The following is a 12,318-nucleotide window of genomic DNA, read 5'->3' as shown; positions in this document are numbered from 1 at the left end:
CACAGGCGAGGAAACAAGGGCACAGAGAAGCCAGGTAGCCTGCCTGGTGCCACCTGGCTGGTAAGGAGCCGAGAAAGGATTAGAAACTTGGCTGTCTGGCTGCAGAGCCCATGCTCTTAACCAGACTCTTAACCTGCCTATGCCCAAGGCCTCGTTCGCTTGTGGGTCCTATGCTTGTGGAGCCCTCAGAATAGGATTCGTAATTCATAAAATATACTACAAAGGATTACAAAGGAAACCAACTGAATTGAAATGTACCTGCCAAATATTTTAAAAGCCAATTTGTGATGCACTAATATATGGACTTAACATATATCTGGCATAATTTCAAACTAATCATGAATCAAAATGGTATTCTGGGATATCTGCAAGAACTGTAATGTGATATGAAGATGACTTACAGTACTATCGGTCCCAAGCCATGAGTACTGTTCCTTCAGCTATGCTTTGTGAATTACTATATTCAAAATGGGAAGAAATGTTAGATTTAGATTTCCATTAGAGGTTAGTGAAAATAAAGATGGAATTTAAATCGAAGTTCACAGACTCCTTGGTTTTTATCTGTGCACCCTTGCACATCTGTGGACCTCAGGGTCACAACCCCTGTATGAAGTCTCTTTGCTGTCGCTCATGCGCTTAACAGTTTGAGCTCTGGGAACTCGCTCTTACTCCAAGAGCAAGCTTCACTTTGATTATTTCTCCAGATGCTGTCATTGTATCTTAAGGCAAAAACTCTATGTCATTTCTGTCCCTTACCATCCTCACCAAGACGGCACATGTTTATGGTGTATCACTTTCTGAGTTCCATTCCTTTGGTCCCTTCATCGCTGAATTTAAACAGATTGCGACTACCAATAAATAAATGTTTTCTAATAATAAGAGCTAATACTTAATGGGTGGCTTCCTGCATTGCAGATGTTATGCTAAACACTTTAAATGTTTTATTTAGTCTCAGAAGACAGATTTTGTTTCCTTCTGAAGAGGCTAAATAAAATATTTAAAGTGTTGAGCATAGGCCGGGCGCGGCGGCTCATGCCTGTAATCCCAGCACTTTAGGAGGCCAAGGTGGGCGGATCACCTGAGGTCAGGAGTTTGAGACCAGCCTGGCCAACATGGTGAAATCCTGTCTCTACTAAAAATACAAAAATTATCTGGGCATGGTGGTGTGCGCCTGTAGTCCCAGCTGCTTGGGAGGCTGAGGTGGGAGAATCACTTGAACCTGGGAAGTGGAGGTTACAGTGAGCCGAGATCACACCACTGCACTCTAGCCTGGGCAACAGAGTGAGACTCTGTCTCACAGATGCACACACAAAAAAGTGTTGAGCATAACATCTGCAATGCAGGAACTCCATGAGGTAAGAATTATTGTTCCTATTCTAATGTGAAGAAACAGAAGCCAAGGGAGTTGAATTCCTGAGATAAGGATTAAGGGCAGAATTTGAGGGTTTACTCCAGGCCAGTGTTCCAGCTTTACTTATATTCATTCATTTAATCCTCATAGTGACCCTGTGAAGTACACAGGTTCTGTGATCCCCGTTTTATAGATGGGGAACCTGAGGCATGAGGGATAACTCATGTGTTCAAGATCACTTAGCTAGCATGGGACAGAGCTGGGCTTAAATCCAGACAGGCTGGACTCAGAGAGTGAGAACAGGCTCTCCCACCACACCATACTGTCACATTTAAGGAATGGAGACACCAGGGATGGAACTGGATGTTGTCTCATTCCAAAGCCACCTTAACATCTGGCCAAGAGGTATGACTAACACAGGAGCTAACTGCAATGGTGCATTCCTGTGAATTAGTAAAAAGATGTGTTGACTCAGCAACCAAGGGTAAGACTGTCAATTCCGTGGTTTAAAAGCTGTGTTGGAAACCACATCAGAGCTCATCTACATGAATGACTACCAAGAAACTGACGATCAATTTAAACGATCTTCATCACATGAAGATCAGAATTCACATGAAGAGCAGAATTGACAGCCTCATAGTAGTCACTTTTTGGAGGAAGTTAGACTAACTTAAAATAAGAGCACGTAATCGAAAACCATAAAGTAAACACGGGCTCTTTATTTTTAAATTCGGATGGAGAGAGATAGTTGCTACATGCCATTAAAGGCAAAACTATTCTTTGGGGTGCAGGTGACAACTGTGATCAAAGCAGTATCACCCCAAAAGGCAACATTATCCTGAAGTAACATAACTTTGTACTGAAGGCCAGCTTCTGGCTGTGGGGTACTAGCTCCCCGTCCCTAGCATTCACCTTAACCCTTGGGAAGGAAAGTACTATTAAAATTAAGTAATATACAAATTCATCTCAACTACTGTCAGTTAACATTCTAGTGTTCTTATTCAACAAATCAAAAGCAAGGCAACACCAGGAGGTGGATTTTGTTTCCTTCCGAGCTTTTTAATGGTGATCAGCATTTTCTACCAAATACTTCCACTCACAAGTCATTCTCCACAAAATCCGTCTCCCATTCTTCTGTGTTTCCATTATAATGGAAGACTGTTGGATAAACCATTGGTTTTCCTAAGATTTTTTTCTTCAGTTAAGTATCACCACACTAAATAAGTATCACCACACAAAATAAGAGTTCCACTGTCCCTGTGTGTAAGTTATAGCTACTCCATATATATGCCTATAGGGTCTGTTGCACTCAACCTCAAGCAATTTCCAAGTTTCATTATTATTATCATTAAATTACTCTCTGTCCCTTATCAATTCAGTAAATTTAACTCAACAAGCATTTATCGAATGTCTAATGCAAATCGGCACATTTTCTAACCCATTTACTTCTCCTGTTTTGCATCCTACAACTCCCCTCTAGCCTGACTTGTTTTTAATTTTTAAATTTTTATTTATTTTTGAGATGGAGTCTTGCTCTGTCACCCAGGCTGGAGTGCAGTGGCACCATCTCGGCTCATTGCAACCTCCGCCTCCTGGGTTCAAGCGATTCTCCCACCTCAGCCTTCCGAGTAGCTGGGATTACAGGCACCTGCCATCATGCCCGGCTAATTTTTGTATTTTTAGTAGAGATGGGGTTTCACCTTGTTGGGCAGGCTGGTCTGGAACTCCTGACCTCAGGTGATCCGCCCACCTCGGCCTCTCAAAGTGCTGGGATTACAGGCGGGAGCCACTGCACCCGGCCACTCCCTCATCTTATTTGGGTTTTCTCGTCAGAAAACAGCATTCTTTGGCCAGTGTCTAAACGAGCACCCTCCCCCCACCATTATTCTCCATCTTCTCTCCCTCCTTTGTTTTCCTTCATAGTACATACCACCACCTGGCATGCTATTTATTTGTGCTTTTGTTTACTGTCTGTCGTTTCCCCATGGAACATAAGCTCCATGAGAGGGGACACTGTTCACTGCTGCATCCCTGGCACCCAGAGCACTCCTGAGAAAACATGACAAGCGCTCCATAAATAACTCTGGAATGAGTTTTACTGTCTTGTGTGGCATATATAGATAAAGTGCCATCCCAACAGTTTTCCCAGCCCTGAGTGGAAGGAAGAGGTTACACAAATAACTAAGGCCACACAGCCGTACAGATTCTATAATACGAGGGCAAAGTGCTACGGGAATAGAGAAAGTTTCCTGGAGGGATTGGCACCGTAACTGGGTTTTCCAGGATGGGTAATACATTGAAAGGCTGATAAAGGCCGGGTGCGGTGGCTCACGCCTGTAATCCCAGCACTTTGGGAGGCTGAGGCAGGTGGGTCATGAGGTCAGGAGTTCAAGACCAGCCTGGCCAACATGGTGAAACCGCGTCTCTACTAAAAATACAAAAGTTAGCCGGGCGTGGTGGTGGGCGCCTGTAATTCCAGCTACTCAGGAGGCTGGGGCAAAGAATTGCTTGAACCCGGGAGGCAGTGGTTGCAGTGAGCCGAGATCGAGCCACTGCATTCCAGCATGGGCGACAAAGCGAGACCTCGTCTCAAGAAAAAAAAAAAAAGAAAGAAAAAAAGGAAAAAAAGGTTGATATGGAAGTAGAGGTATTCCCGGCAGAAGGAAATGCTTTTGCCAAAGCACAAAGGAAGTGAAGTTCCAGGAAGTTCCCAGAACAGATAAACTGAGTGAGGGAGTGTTAAGAGGTACGAATGTGGAAGATAAGAAAGAAGGGATTTTTGAAACACATTGTGGCAGGATTCAAACTTTTAATCCCTACATAGCAGTCACTGCCAAATTCAGCAGATTCACAGAACTACAGATATACGAAAGGTCACTAGAATATAGTTCTCATCCTGGATGTAGCCACTGCTTACCAACCTCCAGAGTAGGTGGGCCTCAAGATAAGGAAGGGATCTCCACGATTCAGTAAAGGACAGGGGGCAGGGAGTCAGCCAGGAAAGTTTTGCTAGATTCAAGTGTCTACCGCTGGGTGGAATATGGATTTTGCCTTGCCCATTGAGAGAAATACTGGCGTAACTCCTTGATCACTGTATGTTTCCAAAGCATTGGAATTTGAAAGCATTATGGAAACAGTATTAGAGAATTATAACAGGAAATAGTAAGGGACTCAACATTTCAACTCCTTTGAGCTTGTTTTATGTAAGATCTCACTAGGTCCTCACTAACCTCTGGGCAGGCATTGCTATTCACATTTGCAAGTAAGTTATCTTAAAGGCTTTTTGATAACCCCTGACTGAAACCCTAAGTAATGCGATCTTACTCTCACTTCAAGAAATAAGATGCTGGCTGGGGGCGGTGGCTCATGCCTGTGATCCGAAAACTTCGGGAGGCCAAGGCGGGAGGATCGCTTGAGCCCAGGGGTTCAATATAAGCCTCGGCAACATAGCAAGACCCCGTCTCTACTTCTCAGAAAGAAAAGAAAAGAAATAAGATGCCATGGAAGGGATGGCAGTGTTTTCCATAAACAACCCGAGAGAAACAAACAGAAAACGCTGTCCAAGCCACAGCCTTGCTTCCACAATGGGCTTTGCAGATTTTCCAATGAGCCACCAACGAGGTGGTTAAAACATCAGAGACTGCATCCGATTCCCCAAGACACCAAGGCTCTCGGGATGGGAACAGACAAGTCGTCGTCGTTCTTTGCTGAGCCTGTGGGCTGCGGTCACCAGGACGAATCTGGGCCCAGCAGGTGCCAAGGGCTCGACCTCCCGCCTTGCATCCGGCAGGCCGCACCCACCCCTCGGAAGTCGGAGAGATCGCTGAGGCAAAGCAACTCCAGGGCGCAGAGACCCACACGCGACGCTCTAAAGGAAGTGACCTTTAGGGGCTATTACTCTCAGGCCAGGCCCAGCAGCACCCGGCGCATTTACGCCGGATCTGACCCCTGCAAGCACCGGCGCGACCAGGCTAGCAGCTGGGAACACGCGATGGTCCCGCCCACTGCGACCTGGCTCGGCCAATCCCGGGTGCCGCATGCTGCGGCCGCCGGAAGTGGACCTACGTCATGCGGGTCAGCCGGTCGGTTTCCGGCGCCCAGCGCCCCGTGGGAGTTGTGTCTGGTGGCCCACGCTGGGGGCCTTTTCACACTGGTGGGCGCAGAGGCGAAGCCGTTCCCAGGCCCCTCACAGACCTCGGTGTCAGAATTTCCCCCCTTGCACCAGCGCCGCCTCAAATGTCAGGGCTCGCCCACTCTTCTCCGGTCTCGCCGACATAACCTTTCGGGGGCTCCAGAGGGGAAATTCGCCGTTTCTGCCGGACCGCTCTAGAGCGTGCCTGAACCCGGCCTTTATGGGATGTTGACAGCTACGTTTATTCAGTGCCCCAGAGGCCTTCTTTATGCCCAGTAACTACAATTTAAATTCCTCCTCTGCTTCATTTTGTAGTCGTCTGGTGAATTTGACGTGAGAAATACGATTAAAATAGGCATAAGAAGTTAGTTGAAATCACATTGTAGAGTTCTGCAAATGTAAAATATTAATTTATAGCAATAAAGAAGGCTGTCAAATAACAGAGGGTGAAAGCAGGATAATACTTGGTCAGCACCTGCTGTGTGCCAGGGGCTGTGACAGATGCTGGGAATTCAGCAACCACCAAGACAAGAAGGTTCTCCCGGCGTTCACAGGACTAGGGGAACACACAATAAATAACTAAAGGCAAAATGCTAGAATGATGCGCTCTATCGAGATGAAATATAGAAAATGATTTATTTTTTATTTTTATTTTATTTTATTTTGAGACTGAGTTTCGCTCTTGTTGCCCAGGCTGGAGTGCAATGGCGCGATCTAGGCTCACTGCTACCTCCGCTTCCCGGGTTCAAGCGATTCTCCTGCTTCAGCCTCCCGAAAGTAGCTGGGATTACAGGCGCCTGCCACCACGCCCGGCTAATTTTTTTTTTGTATTTTTAGTAGAGACAGGGTTTCGCCATGTTGGCCAGGCTGGTCTGGAACTCCTAACCTCAGGTGATCCACCCGCCTCGGCTTCCCAAAGTGCTGGGATTACAGGTGTGAGCCACCGCGCCCAACCGAGAATGATTTATTTGAGAGTGTTTACTTAATGAGATGCCAAATGTTTAAGAGTGACCCATGGAAAAATAATAACTTGGCAGCAGTTTTTTTTTGCTGCTAAGATCAGGATAATTCTGAGGGGAGTTGTTTTTTTGGAACGATGACCAGATGGCCATGGGTGGCTACTACTAACACTGTCAACGCCATTTCTCTGTTATTGCCTTGTGACCTCCACAGGCAGAGCAATATTTCATCATTAAAAGTTGCAACTGCTACGAGAAGCTACGTTCCTTGAAAACAGAGTTTTTGGCCAGGAATAGTTGCTTATGCCTGTAGTTCCAGCTACTTGGGAGGCTGAGGCAGGAGGATCCCTTAAGCCCAGGAGGTGGAGGCCAACCTGGGCAACATAGCCAGGCCCGGTCTCTAAAAAAGAAATAAAACCGGTAGTTTCTTCCTTCGTACCTCCCACAGTGCATAAAGAGTTGTCAAACGTCGAGTTAAAAAGGTAGTGGACAGGATGGGGCGGTTCTGCCTGGAAATTGGAGACTGAACTAGGAAGTGTCTTCATTGTCAGTACTACAACAGTATTTTTTGGTAAATGGTTTAATTTTTTGGTTTTATCCTATGAATGTGTGATGAGAAATATGCATGAACTATAGAGTGTCTTGAGTGTAACTGATTTTTAATATTGACAGTATATAGTGGGTAGAGTGTGAAATTTAGCATCAGAAATCTGAATTTGACCAAGACTGCAGGACCTTATACAGTCATTTCACCCTTCTGGACCTCAACCTTCACATCCGTGGAAGGAAAATTGTAACACCTACCAGGAAGTCAATATATAAGGTCTAAAGCTGATAAATGAGAAATAAAATATTAGCATACTGTTTCAAAATACTGATACACTACCAGAAGAAATAATTGAAAGAGTTGAAAATACTTGCTTCTGGGGAGCAGGGCTGAGGGGAAGGACTGAGTTAGAGGGCTGCTGCTGCATGGATTAACTACTGCTCTGTAGCAAAACCTGGCTGCTACAGTTCACCATTGGGTTGTAGTAACTCTTTTTCAGGTTGTTAGTTGTGCAGGTTGGCTAGGGCCGCTCTGTTCCACATGTTCATTCTGAAACCCAGGTTGAGGGAACAGCAGCAACTTGCCTGGGGAAAAAGCTCTTCCTACAGCAATTCAACAGTAGAAGAGCACAACCTAATCATCAGGGCAGACTTTTCAAGGCTTTGTTACAGGTGTCTGTTAACATTCCATGGACCAAAACAAGGCCAAACCCAAAATCAAGGGATAGGAAGTAGACTCCACCCATGCAGGTGGAAGGGGAGTGAGTACTTCTGAAAAATAATCCAATCTGCTGCAAGTAATACTTGACTTTTTAAAACTGTGCAGTGTATTCACTTGGTAAGAATCAATGCTGTGTCCATTTCATGTCTTGACGGTGATGCGTATGTCTCAGGAATGTTAACTCCAGTTGATTCTCTCTGGCTCTCACTGCTGAAACATCTCTCATCTTTACACTATCGTGGCTGTCTCATGCTGTAGCAGACCAGGAGCAGGAGCATTGTTGACTCCTTTTAGGAGTTTACCACAGGGCCCAGGCACGGTGGCTCACACCTGTAATCCCAGCACTTTGGGAGGCCGAGGCTGGTGGATCACTTGAGGTCAGGAGTTTGAGACCAGCCTGGCCAACATGGTGAAACCCTGTCTCTACTAAAAACACAAAAAATTTAGGTGGACGTGGTGGTGTTTGCCTGTAACCCCAGCTACTCAGGAGTCTGAGGCAGGAGAACCACTTGAACCCCGGAGGCAGAGGTTTCAGTGAGCTGAGATCATGCCCCCACACTCCAGCCTGGGTGACAGAGAGACTCAAAAAAAAAAAAAAGTTTACCACGCGGACTGGATCAAAAAAGCCTATCTTCCTTTGGTTTTCCTTCCATCTAACTGTATCCCTCCTTGGTTCTAGAAGCACACATCTGACCACTTGTCTCTCCTCTCTCTCTGTCATTCCTATTTTCCACACTCCTTCACAGCTGCTTCCTTTGCAAATAGCCAAAAGTGAAGTCATTCCAGAACTCCTAAAAGTTTCTTCTTAAATGTCATATGATTAAAGACATTTCAAACTTTTGCACAAGTTCGGTGTTCATCAATATTCACTTTTTTTTTTTTTTTTTTGGAGACACAGTCTCACTCTGTCATCCAGCCTGGAGTGCAGTGGCATGAGATCATGACCCACTGCAGCCTTGACCTCCTGGGCTCAAGTGATTCCCCTGCTGCGCTGTCAGCCTCTCAAATAGCTGTAATTATTTAAATTTTTTGTACAGACAGGGTCTTGCCATGTTGCCCAGGCTGGTCCCCAACTCCAGGGCTCAAACAATCCTCCCACCTTGGCCTCCCAGAGTGTTGGGATGAGACACCCCGCTCAGCTCCAATTTTTAAAATTAAATAAAATAACACACTCACCACCATTGTAAGAATCACATGAAATATACCAAAGTGCTTTGTAAACTAACAAAGAATTTATTTCTTGAAATAAATGTGGCCAGGTGCAGTGGCTCACAACTGTAATCCCAGCACTTTGGGAGGCCGAGGTGGGCAGATCACTTGACGTCAGGAGTTCGAGACCAGTTTGGCCAACATGGTGAAACCCCGTCTCTAATAAAAATACAAAAATTAGTTGGGCATGATGGTGCACGCCTGTAGTCCCAGCTACTCGGGAGGCTGAGGTACGAGAATTGCTTGAACCTGGGAGACAGAGGTTGCAGTGAGCCAAGATGGTGCCACTACACTCCAGCCTGGGCGACAGAGCAAGACTCTGTCTCAAAAACAAAAACGAAAACAAAACAAAGAAAAGAAACGTGATTTTTTTTTTTTTTGAGACAGAGTCTCGCTCTGTCACCCAGGCTGGAGTGTAATGGTGCGATCTCAGCTCACTTCAGCCTCCGCCTCCCAGGTTCAAGCAATTCCCCTGCTTCAGCCTCCTGAGTAGCTGGGACTACAGGTGTGCACCACCACGCCCAGCTAATTTTTGTATTTTTAGTAGAGACCGGGTTTCACCATGTTAGCCAGGATGGTCTCGATCTCTTGACCTCGTGATCTGCCCACCTCGGCCTCCCAAAGTGCTGGGATTACAGGCATGCGCCACTGCGCCTGGCCAGAAACGTGATTTTAATATCTAAATTGAAACCTTAAAAACACTGATGTATTTAGGGCAGGTGCTTTGGCTCACACCTGTAATCCCAGCACTGTGGGAGGCTGAGGTGGGCAGATCACTTGAGGTCAGGAGTTTGAGATTAGCCTGGCCAGCATGGTGAAACCTCATCTCTACTAAAAATACAAAAATTACCCAGGCATGATGGCAGGTGCCTGCAATCCCAGCTACTCTAGAGGCTGAGGTGGGAGAATTGCTTGAACCTGGGAGGCAGAGGTTGCAATGAGCTGAGATTGCACCATTGCACTCCAGCCTAGGCGACACAGCGAGACTCTGTCTCAAAAAAAAAAAAAAAAAAAAAAAAGAAAAGAAATTACTAGAAGAAAACACTGGGGGGCCAGGCGCAGTGGCTCACGCCTGTAATCCCAGCACTTTGGGAGGCTGAAGCAGGTGGATCACCTCAGGTCAGGAGTTCGAGACCAGCCTGGCCAACTTGGTGAATCCCTGTCTGGACTAAAATACAAAAATTAGACAGGCATGATGGAGGGTGCCTGTAATCCCAGATACTCGGGAGGCTGAGACGGAGAATCGCTTGAACCCAGGAGACAGTGGTTGCGGTGAGCCAAGATTGCACCACTGCACTCCAGCCTAGGCGGCTGAGCAAGACTCCATCTCAAAAAAAAAAAAAAAAAAAAAAAGAAAGAAAACACTGGGGAAATGTTCCAGGGTATTGATCTGGGCAAAGACCTCAAAGCACAGACAACAAAAGCAAAAACAGACAAATGGAATTGCATCAAACTAAAAAGTATATGCACAGCAAAGGAAACAACAAAGCAAAGAGACAACACACAGAATGGGGGAAAATATTTGCAAACTATCCATTTGATGAGGGACTAATGACTAGAATATATTTGGAGCTCAACAGCAAGAAAACAATCAGATTTAAAAGTGGGCAAAAGATCTGAATAGACATTTCTGAAGAGATACAAATGGCCAAGAGATATGAAAAAGGGCTCAATGTCACTAATCAGAGAAATGGAAATAAAGACAGTAAGATATCATCTCATCCCAGTTAAAATGGCCTTTATCAAAAAGGGAATAACATGCTGAGATGGATGTGAAGAAGGAACCTCATACACTGTTGGCGAGCATCTCAATTAGTGCAGCCACTATGGAAAACAGTATGGAATCCTCAAAAGATTAAAAACACAACTACCATATGATCCAGCAATCCCACTACTGGTATATATCAAAAAGAAAGGAAGGGCCAGGCACGGTAGCTCACTCCTATAATCCCAGCACTTTGGGAGGCCGAGGCAGGCGGATCACTTGAGGTCAGGAGTTCAAGACCAGCCTGGCCAACATGGTAAAACCCTGTCTCTACCAAAAATACAAAAATTAGCCAGGCATGGTGGCACACACCTGTAGTCTCAGCTACTTGGGAGAGTGAGGCACGAGAATTGTTTCAACACAGAGGCAGAGGTTGCAGTGAGCCAAGATGGTGCCACTGCACTTCAGGCTGGGCGACAGAGCAAGATGGAGTCTCAAAAAAAAAAAAGGAAATCAATATATCAAAGAGATATTTGCACTCTCATGCTTATTGTAGCACTGTTCACAACAGCCAAAATATGGAATCAACCAAAGTGTTCATCAATGGATGACTGGATAAAGAAAATGTAAATATACACAATGAATACTATTCAGCCATAAAAAATAAAATCCTATTTGCAACAACATTGATGGAACTGGAGGTCATTATGTTAAGTGAAACAAGCCAGGCAAAGAAAGACAAGTATCACATGATCTCACTCATAAATGGGAAGTTGAAAAGTGGATCTCATGAAGATAAGTTGGTGGTTACCAGAGGCCAGGAAGGGTAGCCAGGAGAAGGGGATGAACAGGGTGCTTAATAGGTACAAAAACTGGTAGAAGTGCTGGGCAAGGTGTCAAGAGCCCCAGTATCAGAAAGTGGTCGACTTGCTGGTTGGTAAGAAGAATTTATCAACAATAATATAGGTTTGAAAAAGGAAAGTTTTATTAGAAAGAACGCTGCAGAAGACTGCAGCCTCAGCAAGAGAGAACTGAGCATGCCGCGGTGGATTTTTCATGTCCCTTTTCCAATGTCTCATTTTTTGTAAATTCAATCCAAGTTGGGTTCATTTAGCCAGGATCCTTCTAAGCTCATTCAAGAATTTTGGGCTTTAACTATTTCCTTCGATTTAACCTGGTACCAGGTGCCAACTTTAGATAATAGGGATATCTAATTACTTCTAAATTCCTCAGATAAGGGCTGCTTGATGGTCACCAGGTGATCTGTGCTCTCCTCAAGAGGGAATAAGACCCAGTGTTGGAGAGTTCTGTAGGGTGACTATAGTTAACAGTAATCTGTTGTATATTTAAAAATGTTATTATAGAAGAGAGTAACTGGAATGTTCCCAGTATAAAGACAAATGTTTAAGGTGATAGATATCTCACTTACCCTGATTTAATCATTACACATTACATGAAAGTATCAAAATAGCACATGTGCCCAGAAAACACATACGTCTCTTACATATCAATAAATACAACTTGAGATTATGATGTAAATACATCTGACCAACTTGGTACTTATTAGACTTATGTGCTCAGCATTGCTCTAGTCCTGTGGGTGCAGCAGCATCAGGATCATTAAAAAAAACAAACAATGCTGAGAAAAAAACTCACACCCCTGAGACATCCGGGTGTGAATAAATGCGGAAGAGT

Source organism: Pongo abelii, chromosome 1 (genome assembly GCF_028885655.2).
Source record: "Pongo abelii isolate AG06213 chromosome 1, NHGRI_mPonAbe1-v2.0_pri, whole genome shotgun sequence".
NCBI lineage: Eukaryota > Metazoa > Chordata > Mammalia > Primates > Hominidae > Pongo > Pongo abelii.
The sequence above is the reverse complement of the archived record's forward strand: the minus strand, read 5'-3'. Positions refer to the sequence as shown.